Here is a 19964-nt window from a genome sequence, read left to right as displayed (position 1 = left end):
CTTCTCCCCCACCGACTCTGCTCCTCTCCTTGGTCTCTCTCTCTCTCTCTAAATAAATAAAATCTTTAAAAGCTCAAAAACCAAGTAATATTATTGAAGGGTGCATAAATATGTGATAAAAACTATAAAACTAAGGCAATAATAAAATTCAAGAAGATGGTTAGAAAAACAGGATATCTAAAAAAAAAAAAAAAAAAAAGAAAAACAGGATAGACTAGAGGAGGCATACAGTAAGTAGATGAAATGTATGGATAATGCTATACTTACATTGGTAATGTTACATTACTATATTATTATTTTTTTATTTTTTTTTAAGATTTTATTTATTCATGAGAGACAGGGAGAGGCAGAGACACAGGCAGAAGGAGAAGCAGGCTCCACGCAGAGAGCCCGATGTGGGACTCGATCCTGGGACCCCGGGATCACGACCTGATCCGAAGGTGGCACTAAACCACTGAGCCACCGGGGTTGCCCACTATATTATTTATATATATTTTTAGTACATAGTATATGTTAATACGTAGTTTTATATTTCATAAAATATATTGTTTTTGGAGTTGGTTGGTTGATTATGGGGATCCCTGGGTGGCTCAGCGGTTTAGTGCCTGCCTTTGGCCCAGGGCACAGTCCTGGAGTCTCGGGATCGAGTCCCGCGTCGGGCTCCCTGCATGGAGCCTGCTTCTCCCTCTGCCTGTGTCTCTGCCTCTCTCTCTCTATCTATCAGAGACAGAGATTGGTTCTTGCATGTTCATGTGATTGATTTGGTTATAAATTAAATATATATCAAATATGTATTTGTATATTTCAAATATTACATATAATTTTAAAATATTTTATTTATTTGTCTTGAGAGAGAGAGAAAAAGAGCACAAATGAGGGGGAAGTGCAGAGGAGAGGGAGTCCAATGTAGGGCTCGATCCCAGGAACCCTGGGATCATGACCCGAGCTGAAGGCAGATGCTTAATTGACTGAGTCACCCATGTATACCTACATATAATTTTTTTTTTTTTTTCACTTCCCGGCCCCTACATATAATTTTTTAAAAAGTAACCTCTAGGGGCACCTGGGTGGCTCAGCAGTGGAGCATCTGCCTTCAGCTCAGGGTATGATCCCAGAGTCCTGGGATCGAGTCCCACATTGCGCTCCTTGCAGGGAGCCTGCTTCTCTCTCTGCCTGTGTGCCTGCCTTTCTCTGAGTCTCTCATGAATAAATAAATAAAATCTTAAAAAAATAAAATAAAACAAACATACTTCATATATTATACTATGGAATATAATACAGCAATAAAAGTATTCAGTCGATCAATAAATACTAACATGGAAAGATGGAAGTCCCAGATATATTTGAAATAAAAGAACCACTTTAAATTAACACATACGGGCATCCCTGGGTGGCTCAGTGGTTTAGCACCTGCCTTCAGCCCAGGGTGTGGTCCTGGAGTGTCAGGATCGAGTCCCACATCAGGCTCCCTGCATGGAGCCTGTTTCTTCCTCTGCCTGTGTCTCTGTCTCTGTGTCTCTCATGAATAAATAAATAAAATCTTAAAAAAATAAACACATACAGTAGAACACATTTATTAGAACAAATCTTTTTTTTTTTTTTTTTTTTTTTTTTTTTAAATACAGAGAGAGAGAGAGAGAGAGGCAGAAACACAGGCAGAGGGAGAAGCAGGCTCCATGCAGGGAGCCCGACATGGGACTCAATCCTGGGACTCCAGGATCACGTCCTGGGCCGAAGGCAGGCGTTAAACTGCTGAGCCACCCAGGGATCCTGAAAAAGAAATCTTATAAATGTTCACATAGTCAGAAAGTTTCACTGGGAAAATCTACCAACATTTAAATAATAAACACTTCACAAATTCTTCCCCAAACCTCAATTCATTCTGTGAGGCCAGTATTACTTACCCTGTGTTATCAGTCAGGGCTCATCTAGAGAAATAGAACCAGTAGGAGATGTATATGAAGAGACTTACTGCAAAGGAATTGGCTTGCACAGTTAGGGGAACTGTCCAGGCAAGTCTGAAATCCGTAGAGTGGCCGTCAGAAAAGGAAGGCTGGCACTCTTGGGCATCTGGTGAAGCAGCTCTCCACAGGCAGAATTTATTCTCTTCAGAGAAGCCTCAGCTCTACCCCCCACCCCCCGTTTTTTTTTTTAAGATTTTATTTATTTACTCACGAGAGACACACAGAGGCCGAGACACAGGCAGAGGGAGAAGCAGGCTCCATGCAGGGAGCCTGATGCAGAACTTGATCCCAGACCCCAGGGTCACGCCCTGAGCCAGAGTCACGCCCTGAGCCTGAGCAAGTTCAACCACTGAGCCACCCAGGTGTCTCTACCTCAGCTCTACTCTTAAAACCTTAATTGATTGAATTAGGCTTACTCAGTCTATCTAGGATAATCTCCCCTCCTTCAAGTCAACTGATAGAAACTTAAATTAGATTTATAACTTTAAAATACTACCAATACCTACATTAGTGTTTGAGTAACTGGGATCTTTAGCCTAGGTAAGTTGCACATAAAACTGACCATCACACCCTGATGCCAAAACTAGACAGATATTTTAAGAAAAGAAAACCAATTTTTTAAAGATTTATTTGAGAGAAAGACAGAGAGAATGAGTGAGAGGGGTAGAAGGAGAGAATCCCAAGCAGACTCCCTGCTGAGTGTGGAGCTGGAAGTGGGGCTCAATCTCACGACCCTAAGAGGGATCCCTGGGTGGCGCAGCGGTTTGGCGCCTGCCTTTGGCCCAGGGCGCGATCCTGGAGACCCGGGATCGAGTCCCACGTCAGGCTCCCGGTGCATGGAGCCTGCTTCTCCCTCTGCCTGTGTCTCTGCTTCTCTCTCTGTGACTATCATAAATAAGTAGAAATTAAAAAAAAAAAAAAAAAGAATATCACGACCCTAAGACCTGAGCCTAAAGCAAGAGTCAGACATCCAACTGACCACACCATCTACATTCCCCTCCCACCCCCATCTTACTTGAAGTATCAGGAGCTTTCAAAGTGTCAGGAGTCCTCTCCACCTTGAAAAGCTTTCTTCTCATAGCTTCCAGCACATCATCTTTTTCCGAGTTTCCTTTTAAATCAATGGCTGCTCCCTCAAATTTTCTTTGGGGTGCCTGGCTCGGTCAGTTGGTAGAACACGCAACTCTTGGTCTCAGGATAATGAATTTGAGCACTGCATTGGGTTTAGAGATTATAAATAATTAAACTTTAAAAGAAAAAAAACAGTTTTCTTTGTTCCTTCTCTTTCCTCCTACCTTTCCCCAGCCTTGGTCCTATTGAGTCACTCAAGGCTAAATCCCTAGATCTCTTCTCTCCTATTTATACATGGTCCTAGCCTCAGTAATCCATTCTGAAGGATTTAATGCCATCCAAATGGTGACTACCTGCAGATTTTTATCCCTAGGCTCATATATCCAACTCCTAATTCAATATTTCTGCCTCGATGTCCACCAGGTAACTTAAGTGAAACTTAAAATTCCCAGATTTGGAGGCACCTGGGTGGTGTAGTCAGTTAAGCATCTGACTCTTTGTTTTGGCTCAGGTTGTGATCTCAGAGTCATGAGATCGAGCCCTGCTGGGTTCCTTGCTGAGCGTGGAGTCTGCTTGAGATTCTCTCTCCCTCTGCCTCTCCTCTTTGCCTATTCTCTCTTTACCTCTCTCTGAAATAAATAAGTAAATCTTAAAAAAAAAAAAAATTCCCAGGCTCAGTCACAATCCCTTTCACTGAACCCTGACCCACTTTCAGTGCCCCCCACTTGAGCAATGCCAACTCCATTTGTCCAGCTAATTGAGTTAAAAACCTTGGTGGTATCTTTGATTATTTTCCTTTTCTCATAATCCAAACTCAATTTGTCAGAAAAATCTTGCTTTTCTTCCTTCAAAATTCTCAGAATACTACCACTTCTTAACCACCATTATCTCTAGATATATTTCATAACTCTCACTTTTTGTCTTTGCCCTTCCCACCTCATAGTCTGCTTCCAACATAGAATAGTCCTTTAAAAATATAAACTAGGGGATTCCTGGGTGGATCAGTGGTTTAGCGCCTGCCTTCAGCCCAGGGCTTGATCCTGGAGTCCCGGGATCGAGTCCCACATCAGGCTCCCTGCGTGGAGTCTGCTTCTCCCTCTGCCTGTGTCTCTGCCTCTCTCTCATGAATAAATAAATAAAATCTTAAAAAAAATAAAAATATAAACTAGGTAATACCATTACTCAAAAGTTGACAATGCCTTCCTATTTTTTTTTTCAGAGCAAAAGCCAAAGACTTTACAACAGCTTAGAAAATCCTATAGGATTTGATTTCTTGCTACCTTTCAGATTTCTACTACCATTTCCCTTCACTCCCTTTGCTCCATCCCCTCTGGTTGTCAGGCTTTTTAATAAACAAGCCAAGCACAGTCTCAGTTTAGGGGGCTGCTATTTCCTCTGCCTACAAAGTTACTTCTCCAGATAAAAGCACAACTTTTTCTCCTACCTTCAGTTTACTCTTCAAGTACATTTATTGGTGAAACAGTGACCAGAAATGAGACTTGAGTCAGTATTTGGTGAGACACTTAGGGTTTTTGGATTAGGGTCGGAGGGTAAATGGAAACTACTGGGGAGTTTTAATCTGGGTTGTGATCAGGTAAAATTTATATTGGAAAATTGATTAGAGCTATTCTAACCTGGGGACCATCAGGAGGCTGAAGTCTTTTCCAACTCAGGCTAAGGGTTTTGTGCTGAATATTTAAGACTACTGAATACCATTGAAGAGTTTTAAGGGATGAGATAAACTACAGAGTAAAGAATAGATTGGATTAACAACAATTAGAGACTAGTTTATTCCCGGGTAGTAGAGATTACAGTGATAATAGTGACTAGAACTAAGATAGGTATCATCTGCATCTTGGTTTGTCGATGGGTTGCAAAAAATGAACAGCCAGTGATAGAGTGGGAAAAGTATATATACAAGTTTAAAAATGAGTGCATTTCCAGTAGGTATGTGAAAAATGTTCAATTTAATCAAGATGTAAAGAAACTAAATATGGGCACCTGGATGGCTCAGTGGTTGAGTGTCCACCTTCAGTTCAGGTCATGATCTCGGGGTCCTGAGATTGAGTCCGCATTGGGCTCCCCTGGGGGAGCCTGCTTTTTCCTCTGCCTATGTTTGTGCCTCTCTCATAAATAATAAAAATTATTTATGAATAAATAAATAACATCTTAAAAAAAACTAAATCTTTTTTTTGAGGTTTTTTTTTAAGACTTTATTTATTTATTCATGAGAGACACAAAGAGAGGCAGAGACACGGGCAGAGAGGGAGAAGCAGGCTCCATGCAGAGAGTTTGATGTGGGACTCGATCCTGGAACTCCAGGATCATGCCCTGGCTGAAGCCAGATACCCAACCGCTGAGCCACCCAGGTATCCTAAAAAGAAACTAAATCTTAATAATGGGATATATGTGTATAAATATGAAAAATACTTGCAATATGATGCAATTTTTATTAAAAATTATATTAACATAAATATTTACTGACCACTAACAACGTAGATGGCAAATATGTGTATGAGCAATCTAGAATATGTGCCCGAATATTAAAATAGGTTTTTTCCTGGCAGATGGGAATGGAAGTGATTCTTTTGATTTTTTATTTGTTTTGCTTGTTTCTAGTTATTTTTGTTTGTTTGTTTGTTTCTAGTTATTAAAAGTTCTGTAATGTGCAGGACTATTGGTGTAATAAAAATAAGTAGAGGGATCCCTGGGTGGCGCAGCGGTTTGGCGCCTGCCTTTGGCCCAGGGCGCGATCCTGGAGACCCGGGATTGAATCCCACGTCGGGCTCCCGGTGCATGGAGCCTGCTTCTCCCTCTGCCTATGTCTCTACCTCTCTCTCTCTCTCTATGTGTGACTATCATAAATAAATAAAAATTAAAAAAAAATAAGTAGAAAAAACAGACAATGCATTTAGGGGATTCAGCATACCCATTTATCCAATTCTTTTAGAATTTCAAGGAAAAGAATGAAAATAATGTCTAAGGTTAGATTTTTTTTAGCTAAGTAGTTTCCCAGCAAACAAGGGATATAATGTTGTTTTGTGTGGCTCAGTCCATTGAGTGCCTGACTTCAGCTTGGGCCATGGCCCCAGGATCCTTGGATTGAGTCCCACCTTGAACTCCCTGCCCAGCAGAGAGCCTGCTTCTCCCTCATCCCACCACCCCCATGCTTTCTCTCACTATCTCTCTCTCAGATAAATAAAATCTTAAAAAAAAAAAAAAAAAAGAGTGTATTGATTGGAGATGCAACCATTGTACAGATTATCTAGTGACTTTCTAGGTAATCCAAGCAACAGACACTCCTGTCCACCCTAGACACCCCACCTATAACAACAAACCATCTTTATTTTTATTTATTTTTATTTTTTTAATTTTTTTTTAAAGATTTTATTTATTTATTCATGATAGTCACAGAGAGAGAGACAGAGAGGCAGAGACACAGGCAGAGGGAGAAGCAGGCTCCATGCACTGGGAGCCTGATGTGGGATTCGATCCCGGGTCTCCAGGATCGTGCCCCGGGCCAAAGGCAGGCGCCAAACCGCTGCGCCACCCAGGGATCCCCCAAACCATCTTTATACCAGTGGGTCTTAACTCTTTTTTATTTTATTTTATTTTATTTTATTTTATTTTATTTTATTTTATTTTATTTTATTTTATTTATATCTTATCTTATCTTATCTTATCTTATCTTATCTTATTTTATTCATGAGTGACAGAGAGAGAGAGGCAGAGACACAGGCCGAGGGAGAAGCAGGCTCCATGTAAGGAGCCCAACGTGGGACTGGATCCTGGGACTCCAGGATCACGCCCTGTGCCGAAGGCGAAGGCGCTAAACCGCTGAGCCACCCAGGGTTGCCCTTAACTCTTGATGCTCATTAAAATCACCTGGGAGAGCCTGGACTGCACCTTAGAGCAATTTAATCAGAATATCTGTAGGGCAGGGCTCAGGCATTAGCAGCTTCTAAAGTACCTCAGGTGATTCCAATATGCAATCAAGAATAAGCCCACAGCTTTCCTTTTTTTTTTTTTAATTTTTATTTATTTATTTATTTATTTATTTATTTATTTATTTATTTATTTATTTATTTATTTATTTATTTATGATAGTCACAGAGAGAGAGAGAGAGAGGCAGAGACATAGGCAGAGGGAGAAGCAGGCTCCCAGGGATCCCAGCCCACAGCTTTCCATTCAGTCTCTCCTCTTTTGATTAAATCACAGAGAGATGTAAAATGATGATTGTATCAGCACACAATTTTTGGTAGGTATAAATCTGGTTCTCAGAAAGGATTTATGCCTGTTTGATATATTTTAAAAAATAGTAAGTGTGAACTGCTTGGTATACACCTCCCAGGTTAAGGCAACATTGGAAATTAATGTCATCCGCTCTTTTCTTGAGCAAATGAAAAGAAAAAAATAGTGTTGGGAGTATAGTACTTATGGAAGAAGTTTCAGACAAGGAAAGATAGTGTGTCTGATGTATAGATTGACAGTGGAAAGACATTTGAAAGTTTGATACTTGGGATCCCTGGGTGGCGCAGCGGTTTAGCGCCTGCCTTTGGCCCAGGGCACGATCCTGGAGACCCGGGATCAAATCCCAGGTCAGGCTGCCGGTGCATGGAGCCTGCTTCTCCCTCTGCCTGTGTCTCTGCCTCTCTCTCTCTCTCTCTCTGTGTGACTATCATGAATAAAAAAAAGAAAATTGAAAGTTTGATACTTTAGATAATGGGTTGATAAAGGTCATGTGAAATCATTAGACATTTTGTGCTCTTGTTGATGTTATTTGCCTCTACAGTGGAGATTTTTTAAATGGTGCACAATCTATCTATACTGATATATATTCTGGTGATTTTAAAAAAAATAATTGATCATTGATCAATTAATATTAATTTATTTTAAAGTAAAATAAATTTTACTCTACACCCAAACTGTGGCTCGAACTCATGACCCTGAGAGCTAGAGTCACATGCTCTACTGACAGCCAGACTCTATTCTGGTGAATTCTTGAAATTCCAGAAAATGGGCAGAATTAGTTATACATCTTTTTAAAAAAAAAAAAAGATTTTAATTTATTTATTCATGAGAGACACAGAGAGAGAGAGGCAGAGACACAGGTAGAGGGAGAAACAGGCTGAATGCAGGGAACCGGATGTGGGACTTGATCCCGGGACTCCAGGATCACACCCTGGGCCAGAGGCAGACGCTAAACCGCTGAACCACCCAAGCATCCCACTTTTTTCTTTCTTTTTTTTTTTTTTTTACATTTTATTTATTTATTTGACAGAGAGAGAGAGCACAGAGGAAGAGGGTGAAATAGACTCCCCCTACTTGTTGGACTCAATTCCAGGACCCTGAGATCATGACCCAAGCTGAAGGAGGACACAACTGAGCCACCCAGGCACCCCTAGTTAAACATCTTTGTTGGGAAAAAAGATATAAATTTAATTCAAATTTAAATTAATTTTTAGGGCAGCCTGGGTGGCTCAGAGGTTTAGTGTTGCCTTCAGCCCAGCGCGTGATCCTGGAGACCCGGGATGGAGTCCCGCGTTGGGCTCCCTGCATGGAGCCTGCTTCTCCCTCTGCCTGTGTCTCTGCCTCTCTCTCTGTGTGACTCTCATGAATAATTAAAGTCTTTAAAAATTAATTTTTAGGGATCCCTGGGTGGCGCAGCGGTTTGGCGCCTGCCTTGGGCCCAGGGCGCGATCCTGGAGACCCGGGATCGAATCCCACATCGGGCCCCCGGTGCATGGAGCCTGCTTCTCCCTCTGCCTGTGTCTCTGCCTCTCTCTCTCTCTTTCTCTGTGACTATCATGAATAAATAAATAAAAATCTTTAAAAAAAAATTAATTTTTAAAAGGCATTAAATTCATAATACTAGACTTCTCCACAACATGAATTAATGTCAAAAGGTGAAGACACTGATGTCGAGTGACTAAGTTTAGAGATTCTTATTCAGTAAATCTGGGGTAAGGATTGGAATTCTGTATTTTTAAACCTCACTGCAACAAATCATAAAACATCAAGAGAAAGTGTCTGACACAAGATACGGTGTTTAAATAATTGAGAAGATAGTCTTAGGTCTACATTTCTGAGAATTTTTGAAACCCAAGATACAATAAAAGAAAAAAAATAGAACAAATATTCTATGAAGAATAGGCACCGAGGCAGCCCTGGTGGCCCAGCGATTTAGCGCTGCCTTCAGCCTGGGGTGTGATCCTGGAGACCCGGGATGGAGTCCCACCTCAGGCTCCCTGCATGGAGCCTGCTTCTCCCTCTCCCTGTGTCTCTGCTTCTCTCTCTTTCTGTGTGTCTCTGTGTTGTGAATAAATAAATAAAATCTTAAAAAAAAAAAAAGAATAGGCACCGAGGATAAGAACTGTCCAGAAGGAATTGGTTATAGTGATAGAACTGAGGCATGTCATTGGTTTGAAGAAACAATCCTCCAAAAGTTCAACCAATCTCACACTGTAAAGACTAGGAATTGGGGTGCCTGGGTGGCTTGGTGGTTGAGTGTCTGCCTGTGGCTTGGGACATGATCCTGGGGCCCTGGGATCGAGTCCTGCATCAGGCTATCCACAGCGAGCCTGCTTCTCCCTCTGCCTATGTCTCTGCTTCTCTCTCTGAGTCTCTCATGAATAAATAAATAAAATCTTAAAAAAAAAAAGACTGTAGGAATTAAACTACTATTATTGTCTCTGAATTCTCCCAGACAAATTTGGAAGCTCTAAGCTTTCTCTGATCTCTGGAAAATGATTCAAAGGTAAGTTTGAAACAATTATCATATTAATAATATTATCATATTTCATCATTAGTATGCACCAGCATCATAGTTAATAGTTTGGATTAAATATTCCCCTGATGACATTATTCCCAATGGGCTGACATTAAACCTGTCTTACATATGAGTAAACTGGGGCTTAGAAAAATTGAGTAACTTGCTCAAAGTCACATAGATAGCAAGTGATAGCTGAGTGAAGTAAGTCAATCGGAGAAGGACAAACATTATATATTCTCATTCATTTGGGGAATATAAATAATAGTGAAAGGGAATATAAGGGAAGGGAGAAGAAATGTGTGGGAAATATCAGAAAGGGAGACAGAACGTAAAGACTGCTAACTCTGGGAAACGAACTAGGGGTGGTGGAAGGGGAGGAGGGCGGGGGGTGGGAGTGAATGGGTGACAGGCACTGGAGGTTTTTCTGTATGTTGGTAAATTGAACACCAATAAAAAATAAATTAAAAAAAAAAGATAGCAAGTGATAGAGCCAGGCTCGAGACAAGCTGTCTGATTTCAGTGCCTACGCTTTTAAGATTACACTGTATTTCCTCTCACTAAAGGTAATGGATATTTCCAACTTTGGGAAAGGGCAGAAGTGGAAAGTGTGATATGCATGTGAGATTTCTAGGAGAAATAATTTATTTGAAAGGAATAAAAATGTGAAGAGCAGTATTACAATTTAGACATTAAAGAATATTGATGTCAAGAGGTGTGTTGGTGGCTCAGTTGGTTAAGCATCTGCCTTCTGCTGGGGTCATGATCCCAGAGTCCTGGGATGGAGCCCTGTGTCCAGCTCTCTGCTCCATGGGGAGCCTGCTTCTCCCTCTCCCTCTGGCTCCGCTCACCCTGCTTGTTCTCTCTCTCTCTCTCTCTGTCAAATAAATAAAATCTTTTAACATTTAAAAAAATTAATTTCAAAAAGAAAAAAATTAATTTCAATTTGCTATTTTACATATACCAATCATGGTAAATGATTTAATCAATCATGCCTATGTGATGAAGCATCTGTAAAAACCTTATAAGAAAGAATTTGGAGAGCTTCCAGGTTGGTGAACCTGGAACATATCACATGTCACTGTGTGGGGCCCCAAACCCATTAGACAGAAGCTCCTTCATCTGGGGCCTTGACATGTGTATCTCCTCATCTGGTTGTTGATTTGTATCCTTTAATATTCTTTGTAATAAACCAGTAATCTAATAAATAAACTGGTTTTCTGAGTTTTATGAGCTACTCTGGCCTATTAATCAAACCCAAAAAGGAGGTCATGGGAACCTATTACTTGTAGTCAGTTGGTCAGAAGCACAAGTAACAACCTGGATTTGTGATTGACATTAGAAAGAGAGGTAGACTTATGGGTCTGAGCCCTTGACTTGTGAAATCAGATGCGAACTCTGGGTAGATGGTGTCAGAATTGACTTGAATAGGACAATCAGCTGGTGTTCAGATAATTGCTTGGTGTGAGGGGAAAAAAGCACCCATCAGAATTGGTGTCAGGATTGTATTAGGTATGCATTTTTAGTGTTTAAGTTAATTTTATGTGCTCATTTGCATACATGAAATCAGAGAGAATTGAAATTTGTCTGGAATGTGTGACAAATTTTGTGAGAATATTTTCAGGTGGCAAGTTTAAAGGTATAATGCTAAATACACTGTAACCAGATGCAAATTTGATCTTTCTTTCTTTCTTTCTTTCTTTCTTTCTTTCTTTCTTTCTTTCTTTCTTTCTTTTCTTTTCTTTTCTTTTCTTTTCTTTTCTTTTCTTTTTGAGTTTTATTAGCATCCCCCCAAACTATAAATAGGATGTTCTGTATAAAACATGCTAAGAGATTATAAAACAGGGGCGTCTGAGTGGGTCAGTCAGTTAAGTGTCTGCTTTTGGCTCAGGTCATGTCCCAAGGTCTTGGGAGGAGCCCCACACTCTCCCCTCAGCAGGGAGTCTGCCTCTCTCTCCCTCTCTCTGCCTCTCCCCCTGGCTTGTTCTCTCTCTCAAATAAATAAATAAATAAATAAATAAATAAATAAATAATATTTTAAAAAGATTTTATTTATTTATTCATGAGACACATAGAGAGGCAGAGACATAGGCAGAGAGAGAAGCAGGCTCCATGCAGGGAGCCCGAGGCAGGGACTGGATCTCAGGACCCCTGGATCATGACCTGAGCGGAAGGCAGATGCTCAACCACTGAGCCACCCAGGCATCCCAATAAATAAAATCTTTTTAAAAAAAGGGAAAGAGATTATGAAACAGATTTTGCTATTTATTAGTAGCTTATCACCCACCAAAGTGTTTCTGAGGCAAGGAGGATGATCAATAAAGGTAATCAAATTTCCCTAAAAAGAGTTGGTGGAGAGCTGAGCTAGCCTTCCCTGTCCACACACCAGCCTCACGCTCTGGTGGAAGAAAGGGTTGCAGCTTTGTCAATCCCCGTCAAGTAAAGAGAGTATCTCAGAGTCACTCACAGAGCTGGACTTTGTGTTTGGAAATGCGCAGGGCCTGACACCTGACTCAAGCCGGAGAATGCTTGTGTGAGGCACAGTTGGGAGCTGTCCATGGTGGCCAGAAGGTCCTGCTGGCAGCGGCTTCACTAAGAAGCTGATCAGGCGGCGGTAAGCCATATATATAACCATGTGACAGGGTCTGGGCTGGGCCTGACATGACAGGGCTGCTTTCTCTGGCTTCCCAGGTCATCTATACTAGCAGCCCCTCTTGAAAGGGACGCTGACTACTGGAAGGCTGGTTCTGAGGAGGAAGAACCCTGGGACAAGTGTAAGAGGTACAGCCCTCATATAGAAATTCATGAAAAAGGCACCCAGGGTGGAGATATTTTAAAAGACAATAGAAAATGCCTTGGGAAGACAATCCTGAAGCAGGATCTCTGCCATGTCCAAAGGGCACACTTGGCAGAGTTACAATCACACCAGTAATGTAGGACTTTGTCCTTTTTCTTTAATTTGCCTATCATCTAGCTGAGTCAGACCTTGTTAGGCTGGGGAGGTGCACGCTTTATCATAATTTTTTTTAGGTTTTATTTATTCATGAGAGACACACACACACAGAGGCAGAGACAGAGGCAGAGGGAGAAGCAGGCTCCCTGTGGGGAGCCCAATGTGGGACTCGATCCTGGGATCCTGAGATCACACCCTGAGCTGAAAGCAGACTCTCAACTGCTGAGCCACCCAGATATCCCTCTCATAATTTTTAGATTTCTTAAAATTTCTTTATTCATGAGAGACACACAGAGAGAGGCAGAGACACAGGCAGAGGGAGAAGCAGGCTCCATGCAGGGATCCCGAAGTCAGACTCGTTCTGGGGTCTCCAGGATCACACCTCAGGCTGAAGGCGGTGCCAAACCACTGAGCCACCTGGGCTTCCCCCTCTCATAATTTTTCAAACATTTCCAATGATATATTTGAAATTGTTTTCAATTAGAAAATGAGTTTCACCCCATGGCTGATTTGTCTATTATTTGAAGAATATGTTAAATCCTAGACAGATAACTCTTTTGACAATCTTAAGCCACTGATTTGTTTATTTGTTTATTTTTTTAATTTTTATTTATGAGAGACACACAGAGACAGAGGCAGAGACATAAGCAGAGGGAGCAGCAGGCTCCATACAGGGAGCCTGATGTGGGACTCGATCCCGGGACTCCAGGATCACACCCTGCGCTGAAGGCAGGCGCTTAACCTCTGGAAGGAAGAAAGGGTTGCCATTTAAATGACAGTTCCTTAAAAGTCCAAACTTTGAGGTCCAAAATCTTTGGGAACACAACTGGACAACATATTCAGCACTGTTTCCATCTCTAGTCCTGTCCATATGCCACTTATGCTGCATGGTAGGATTAAGGAATCAACAAACTTCGTGTATTTTATCCTTTGTTAATTAAGCCGAAACTTAATTGTGTACCGACAAACCTGTAAAAGCCAGTAGAAATTCTGGATTTTTAAGAGTTACTTCAGGGAGGAAAAGTAATGAATCATCACCCACTTTATCTCAATTAGCCAATGATGGTGCCTTCTTCTTCTTCTTCTTCTTCTTCTTCTTCTTCTTCTTCTTCTTCTTCTTCTTCTTCTCCTTCTCCTTCTCCTTCTCCTTCTCCTTCTCCTCCTTCTCCTTCTTCTTCTTCTTCATCTTCTTCTTCCTTTCCAATCTAAACAGTTACTTTGGGATCCCTGGGTGGTGCAGCGGTTTGGCGCCTGCCTTTGACCCAAGGCACGATCCTGGAGACCCGGGATCGAATCCCACGTCAGGCTCCTGGTGCATGGAGCCTGCTTCTCCCTCTGCCTGTGTCTCTGCCTCTCTCTCTCTCTCTCTGTGTGACTATCATAAATAAAAAATAAAAAAATAAAAATAAACAGTTACTTTTTTCAAATTCTATTTTCAAGTCAAAACTTGTCCCTCTAGGGGCACCTGAGTGGCTCAGTCGGTTAAGCGGCTGCCTTAGGTGCAGGTCCTGATCTCAGGCTCCTCACCCAGCAGGGAATCTGCTTCTCCCTCTCACTCCTCCCTGCTGCTCATGCTCATGCTCATGCTCTGTCTCTCTCCCTCAAATAAATGAATAAAACCTTAAAACACAAAACAAAACAAAAAACTTGTCCCTCCAATCTCCAATGAAAACCTGGTAAAAATTGAACTGTTGGGGCACCTGGGTGGCTAAGTGGTTGAGCATCTACCTTTGGCTCAGGTCGTGATCCCGGGGTCCTGGGATCAAGTCCCACGTCGGGCTCCCCGCATGGAGCCTGCTTCTCCCTCTGCCTGTGTCTCTGCCTCTCTCTCTCTGTGTCTCTCATGAATAAATAAATAAAATCTTAAACAAACAAACAAACCAAGAAACCAAAATTGAATTGTCCCGACTGCAATGTGAAAGTTGGCTAGAGACCCTTAGAACTTTAAGGCATCCTAGAGGCATAGTTAAATCACAGAACTAATGTCTATTTTTTTTTTAAGATTTTATTTACTCATGAGAGACAGAGAGAGAGAGAGAGGCAGAGACACAGGCAGAAGGAGAAGCAGGCTCCATGCAGGGAGCCCGACGTGGGACTCGATCCCAGGTCTCCAGGATCACACCCCAAGCTGAAGGTGGCACTAAATTGCTGAGCCACCGGGGCTGCCCAAACTAATGTCTATTTTGTCCGGACCTGTGTCCGGGAGCATCAGGCAATCTGCAGCAGTATCATGAGTGTTATTATGCATTTAATTTAAAATGCCTATTTTAAAAAAAAATATTTGTTTATTTGACAGAGAGAGAGCACAAGAAGGAAGAGCTTCAGGCAGAAGGAGAGGGAGAAGCAGGCTCTCTTTGGAGCAGGGAGTCTGATGCAGGGCTCAATCCTAGGACCCCAAGATCATGACCTGAGCCAAAGGCAGGCACTTAACTAAGCCACCCAGGCGCCCCTCTATTGTTATCTTGTAGGGAAACTTTGGGGAATATCTTAGTCCTCTCACATACAGACACTGAATAAACTCAGTTCTACTTAGTGGTTTGCCATATCAGAGAACTTACTTGGAAAGTGACATGAGGTTGTCTCTATTCTCATATCTCACATAAAAGGGGAATCCCCTCACATTACCAAGTCTTGGACTTTGTTTAAGATCATACATTATACTCCCATTATACCCTTGATGTGGTTCAGGAGATACTACTCCAAAATATAGCACTTTGATATATCAAATATTCTAAGCTGAAAGAGTCTGAGAAAACTGCAGGAACAGGAAGGTCACTCTGACCCCACGCCCCTTCTCCCTTGAAATAGGCCATAAAATCCTCCTGTGAAAGGTGCTCTTCCTATACCCAGAGGAAAAGAAAACATCCTTATCTCTGAAGACAAAGAGATGCCTAGAAGAATCCTAACAAACAGGCCTGGCTGGGTTTCTCCTAGTTTACCACAATTAACTCAAACTCTTTGATACATCGTATTTCTTCTCAACTGTCTGCTGTTCATCATACCTAGCACAAAAATACCCAGGTTTAACCATTTCTTTGGGTCTTCATTTTCTTATTTGTTTATTTTAAAACTATTGGGCGGCCCGGTGGCGCAGTGGTTTAGCGCTGCCTGCTGCTCAGGGTGTGATCCTGGAGACCTGGGATCAAGTCCCACGTCGGGCTCCCTGCATGGAGCCTGCTTCTCCCTCTGCCTGTGTCTCTGCCTCTCTCTGTCTCTCATGAATAAATAAATAAAATCTTTAAAAATAAAAAAATAAAATTATTTATTTATTTATTCATGAGAGACACAGAAAGGCAGAGACACAGGCAGAGGGAGGAGAAGCATGCTCTATGCAAGGAGGCCGATGTGGGACTTGATCTCAGAAATCTGGGATCATGCCCTGAGCCTGAGCCAAAGGCAGACAGAGACTCAACCACTAAGCCAGCCACCCAGGCATCCCTAGGTCTTCATTTTCTTATGAAGTCTCCAGTGTCACATCAAACTTATATGTTAAATGAATTTGTATGCTTTTTTTTTCCTGTTAATCTGTCTTTATTACTTTAATTTTTAGACCCAGCCAGAAACCCTAAGCAAGTTAAAGAAAACTTTTTCCTCCCCTATACTCTATAACTTAGACTGTAAACTCCTTCCAATATGTGAAAGGGTCTTTGACCTACACATGGTAAAGAAGAGAGGAGCAAAGCTAGTTCTGTTTAATTTTTTTCTTTAAAATCTTTTGTGTCTTTTTTTTAATCTTTTGTATTTTTAAAAAATATTTTGTGTCTTAAACCAGATTGCACACTGTGGACTTAGAAGCCAAGAACTTGGACACTTTTGTTGTCTGATTTTACCATGCTTGGGTATAAGCAAGTGAACTGGTGCTGAAGGGATCCACAGGAGAAGAGACATATCTGTTAATTCTTTGCAGAATTATCCTACCTCAATGGAGTTAAGGACCATCCTCTTATCATCCTATTTCAGTGGAGTTAAGGATCATCCTCCTATTATCCTACCTTAGTGGAGTTAAGGATGGAATTCTTTGGTTTTTAGCTGATGAATGATGGTTCCAACAGCAGAAACTGAAAATTTTGGAGAGAAATAAGTAGGTGTGTGAATTAGTTTCAGACAACAGGTATAAATGAAGAATATCCCCACCAGTTGAAGATATGACTTTAAAGACCTCAGGAAAGTTCAGAGCTAGACAGTGAACTTGGGAGCCATTAGCATGGTAGTGCAATGATTCATTTAGATGAGATGCATCCAGAAATTGCTTCAAATGGCAAATGGATTTTTAGAAGTTACTTCAGGGTGAAAAAAAAAATGAATCATCACCATTTGCACCTCAACTAGCCAATAACTTTTTTTTTTTCTATCTAGACAGTTGTTTCTTCAAATTATATTTTCAAGGCCAAAAATTTGTCCCTCTAACCCCTTATGAAAACCTGATTGTTCAGAAGATGAATATTTTGGGAACAACAAAATTAAAGGGGAAGAATTAATCAGCTATATGATGATAATCATTGATGATCTTTTTTTTTTTTTTTTCAATTTAAGTAATCTCTACACTCACTGTGTAGCTCAAAATCACAACCCCAAGATTGAGAGTCATGCATGTTCTTCTGACTGAGGCACTCAGATGCCCCTCTGTCAGTCTTAATGTAACTATTTTATGTGGCAGGTTGTGGGGAGGTGTGCGGGGGAATGGCAAGGAAATACGGATAACCCTTATCAGAAGTTTGAATGGAAAAAGGAAACAGGTGGGTGAAGCTATTGTCAGACCAAGTTTGTTTTTTTGTTTTATTTTGTTTTGTTTTGTTTGTTTGTTTGTTTCAGACCAAGTTTAAAGGACAGAGGAAAAGGCAGCAAACGTCTCTGGACTAAGCAAAAGGGTCAGAGTTAAGGACTTAGGTAAGTGTGGTTGGCCTTGAGTAGAATGAAGACAAGGAGGAGTCCCTCAGCTTTTATTCTTAGACCCCAGAAGTGACAGTGACAGGTACCAGGTACCTTTATGAGATGCTTGGGCAGGAGGGGGCATTCCTGGGGGGCAGGGAAGAAATTGAAGAAAGTCACTTACTGGTCTTAGTTTTTGTCACTGAGTTAGGAGAGAGGATATCTGCTTAGACAAAGGGGAGCAGGGTTCCATGGGGGATATGAGGATTGATGAATAAAAATTATATAAACTGTTTATTGAATACTTTCTATTTAATATAAACTAGCAAGATAAAAAAATTAAAAAAAAATAAACTAGCAAGATAAGAATATTACATAATTTTATTTATGTAATTACAAAATACTTGATTTATTTATGTAATTATGTAATTACAAAATACTTAAAACAACCCTATAAGATGGAAACTACTAGACTACTCATTTTATGAACAAGGACGCTGCTGCTTAGAGCAAGTCAGTAGCTTGTCTTAGATCATGGTTTATTTAGTGAGTGGTAGAGCCTGGAGAGAAAGAAGGACTGCTGGATTCCAAATTTCGAAAGTCAGGATGCCATCCAGGAAAGCTCAAGAGATCATCCCCAGGGGATCTGAGAGTCATGAGGTGAGATATCTCTACTCTGATCTGCCTAGCTGCTTGAGAATAATAAGCATCTGTACTTAAAACATTAACAGAAGTCTTGTGTTTCCAGAGTGAAAAAGAACAGGGCAGGTAAGCGATAAAAAGAGATGTGTCAGAACCTTTCTAGCCTGAGTGCAATCAGCAAATCTGAAAGCTCTGCAGGGCGCATTTATCCAAAGGACAAATCTGCTTAACAACAACCCGGTTAAAGTGTGCTGCAGAGGCCTTGTATACAGGTTCTCGTACATTTTCTCCTACAAATGCTCCTTATGGCAATTTTATTGAAGAAGCCACATATGAAATGAGATTAACAAAACCCCTCTGGCAACATTCCCTGGCACCTCCACCTCTACCCTGCCAAAGGCTCTCAAATTTTGGCATGCATGATAATCCCCAGGAGGCCTTGTTAAAACAGAAGCTCCTGCTGCTCAACCCCATAATTTCTGATTCTGTGAGCCTCCAGAATTCGCATATTTGACACACCCCTGGGTGATGGCCAGTGGTGGCCACGCTGCTCCTCCTCCGGGGAGCACACTTTGAGAATCCCCACTCTGGCGTGCTTCACATCCATGCTCAACTGAAGGATTACAAAGGGTAGACCCGTGGGTTAGATTGGAAGTCCTGGTGCACCAACTAATGCCTGAAGGAGAGCTGACCCTCCTGCTCACCACAAGGGACTCCCCATGGTTTGCTTCAGAGGACAGAGCAAAAAAATTAGGACTTTCAGAGCACTAGCTAAAACATTATAGGGATTACACAGATAGCTGAGCTCATCTAAACTTTAACCAACTGAAAGAAGGTTTTTTTTTTTTTTAAAGATTTTATTTATTTATTCATGAGACAGAGAGAGAGAGAGAGAGGCAGAGACACAGGCAGATGGAGAAGCAGGCTCCACGCAGGGAACCCGATGCGGGACTCGATCCTGGATCCTGGGATCACACCCTGAGCCAAAGGCAGATGCTCAACCAGGAAGCCACCCAGGCATCCCAAAAGCAGGTTTTTATTACAGTCTTCTCTTACATCAGACCAGTAATATCTTTAAGAATCATAAAGAGCTGCTATTTAGGTATTTTCTACTAAAGAAATTTTAGGAAAACATGGTGCTTTATGACAGAAGACAGAGTCAAAAACTTCAGTGGTCTGTGCCCGATGCTTCTGATGGAAATTTTTTTCAAGCATTCTATTGCTCCATTTCTGGGAAAAGTTTTGTTGTTTTTTTAAAAAAATTCAAATCACATTGATAATAAATTTTCGTGTGGACTTGAAAAATGTCCTGGTGTTTTAGATGCTGGCAGTTTTAAAATATGAAGTATAAATTCCCAGAGGGCCATTGGTAGAGAAGCACTCACCATATCATTATCTCAGAGACTTTTAAAATATTTTTTAAGAGGGACAATAATAGTATTTATTTTCAAAGTATGATTAAAAAAACAATAGCTTAAGACCTGATACATATTTTTTTTACCTCTTTTCAATAAAGTTAAACTTGGTTTGTGTAGTAGTTTGCTAGCGCTGCTGTAACAAAGTATAACAATCTGGGTTATGGAGACGTTTATGACATAGTTCTGGAGGCTAGGAGAATAAAATTGAGGAGTTGAAGAAGTTGGGAAGGATCTATAATATTGTTTTTAATTTTTAAATTTATTTTTTAAAAAGATT

The sequence above is a fragment of the Canis lupus genome, chromosome 27, assembly GCF_003254725.2.
Source record: "Canis lupus dingo isolate Sandy chromosome 27, ASM325472v2, whole genome shotgun sequence".
Lineage (NCBI taxonomy): Eukaryota > Metazoa > Chordata > Mammalia > Carnivora > Canidae > Canis > Canis lupus.
The sequence above is the reverse complement of the archived record's forward strand: the minus strand, read 5'-3'. Positions refer to the sequence as shown.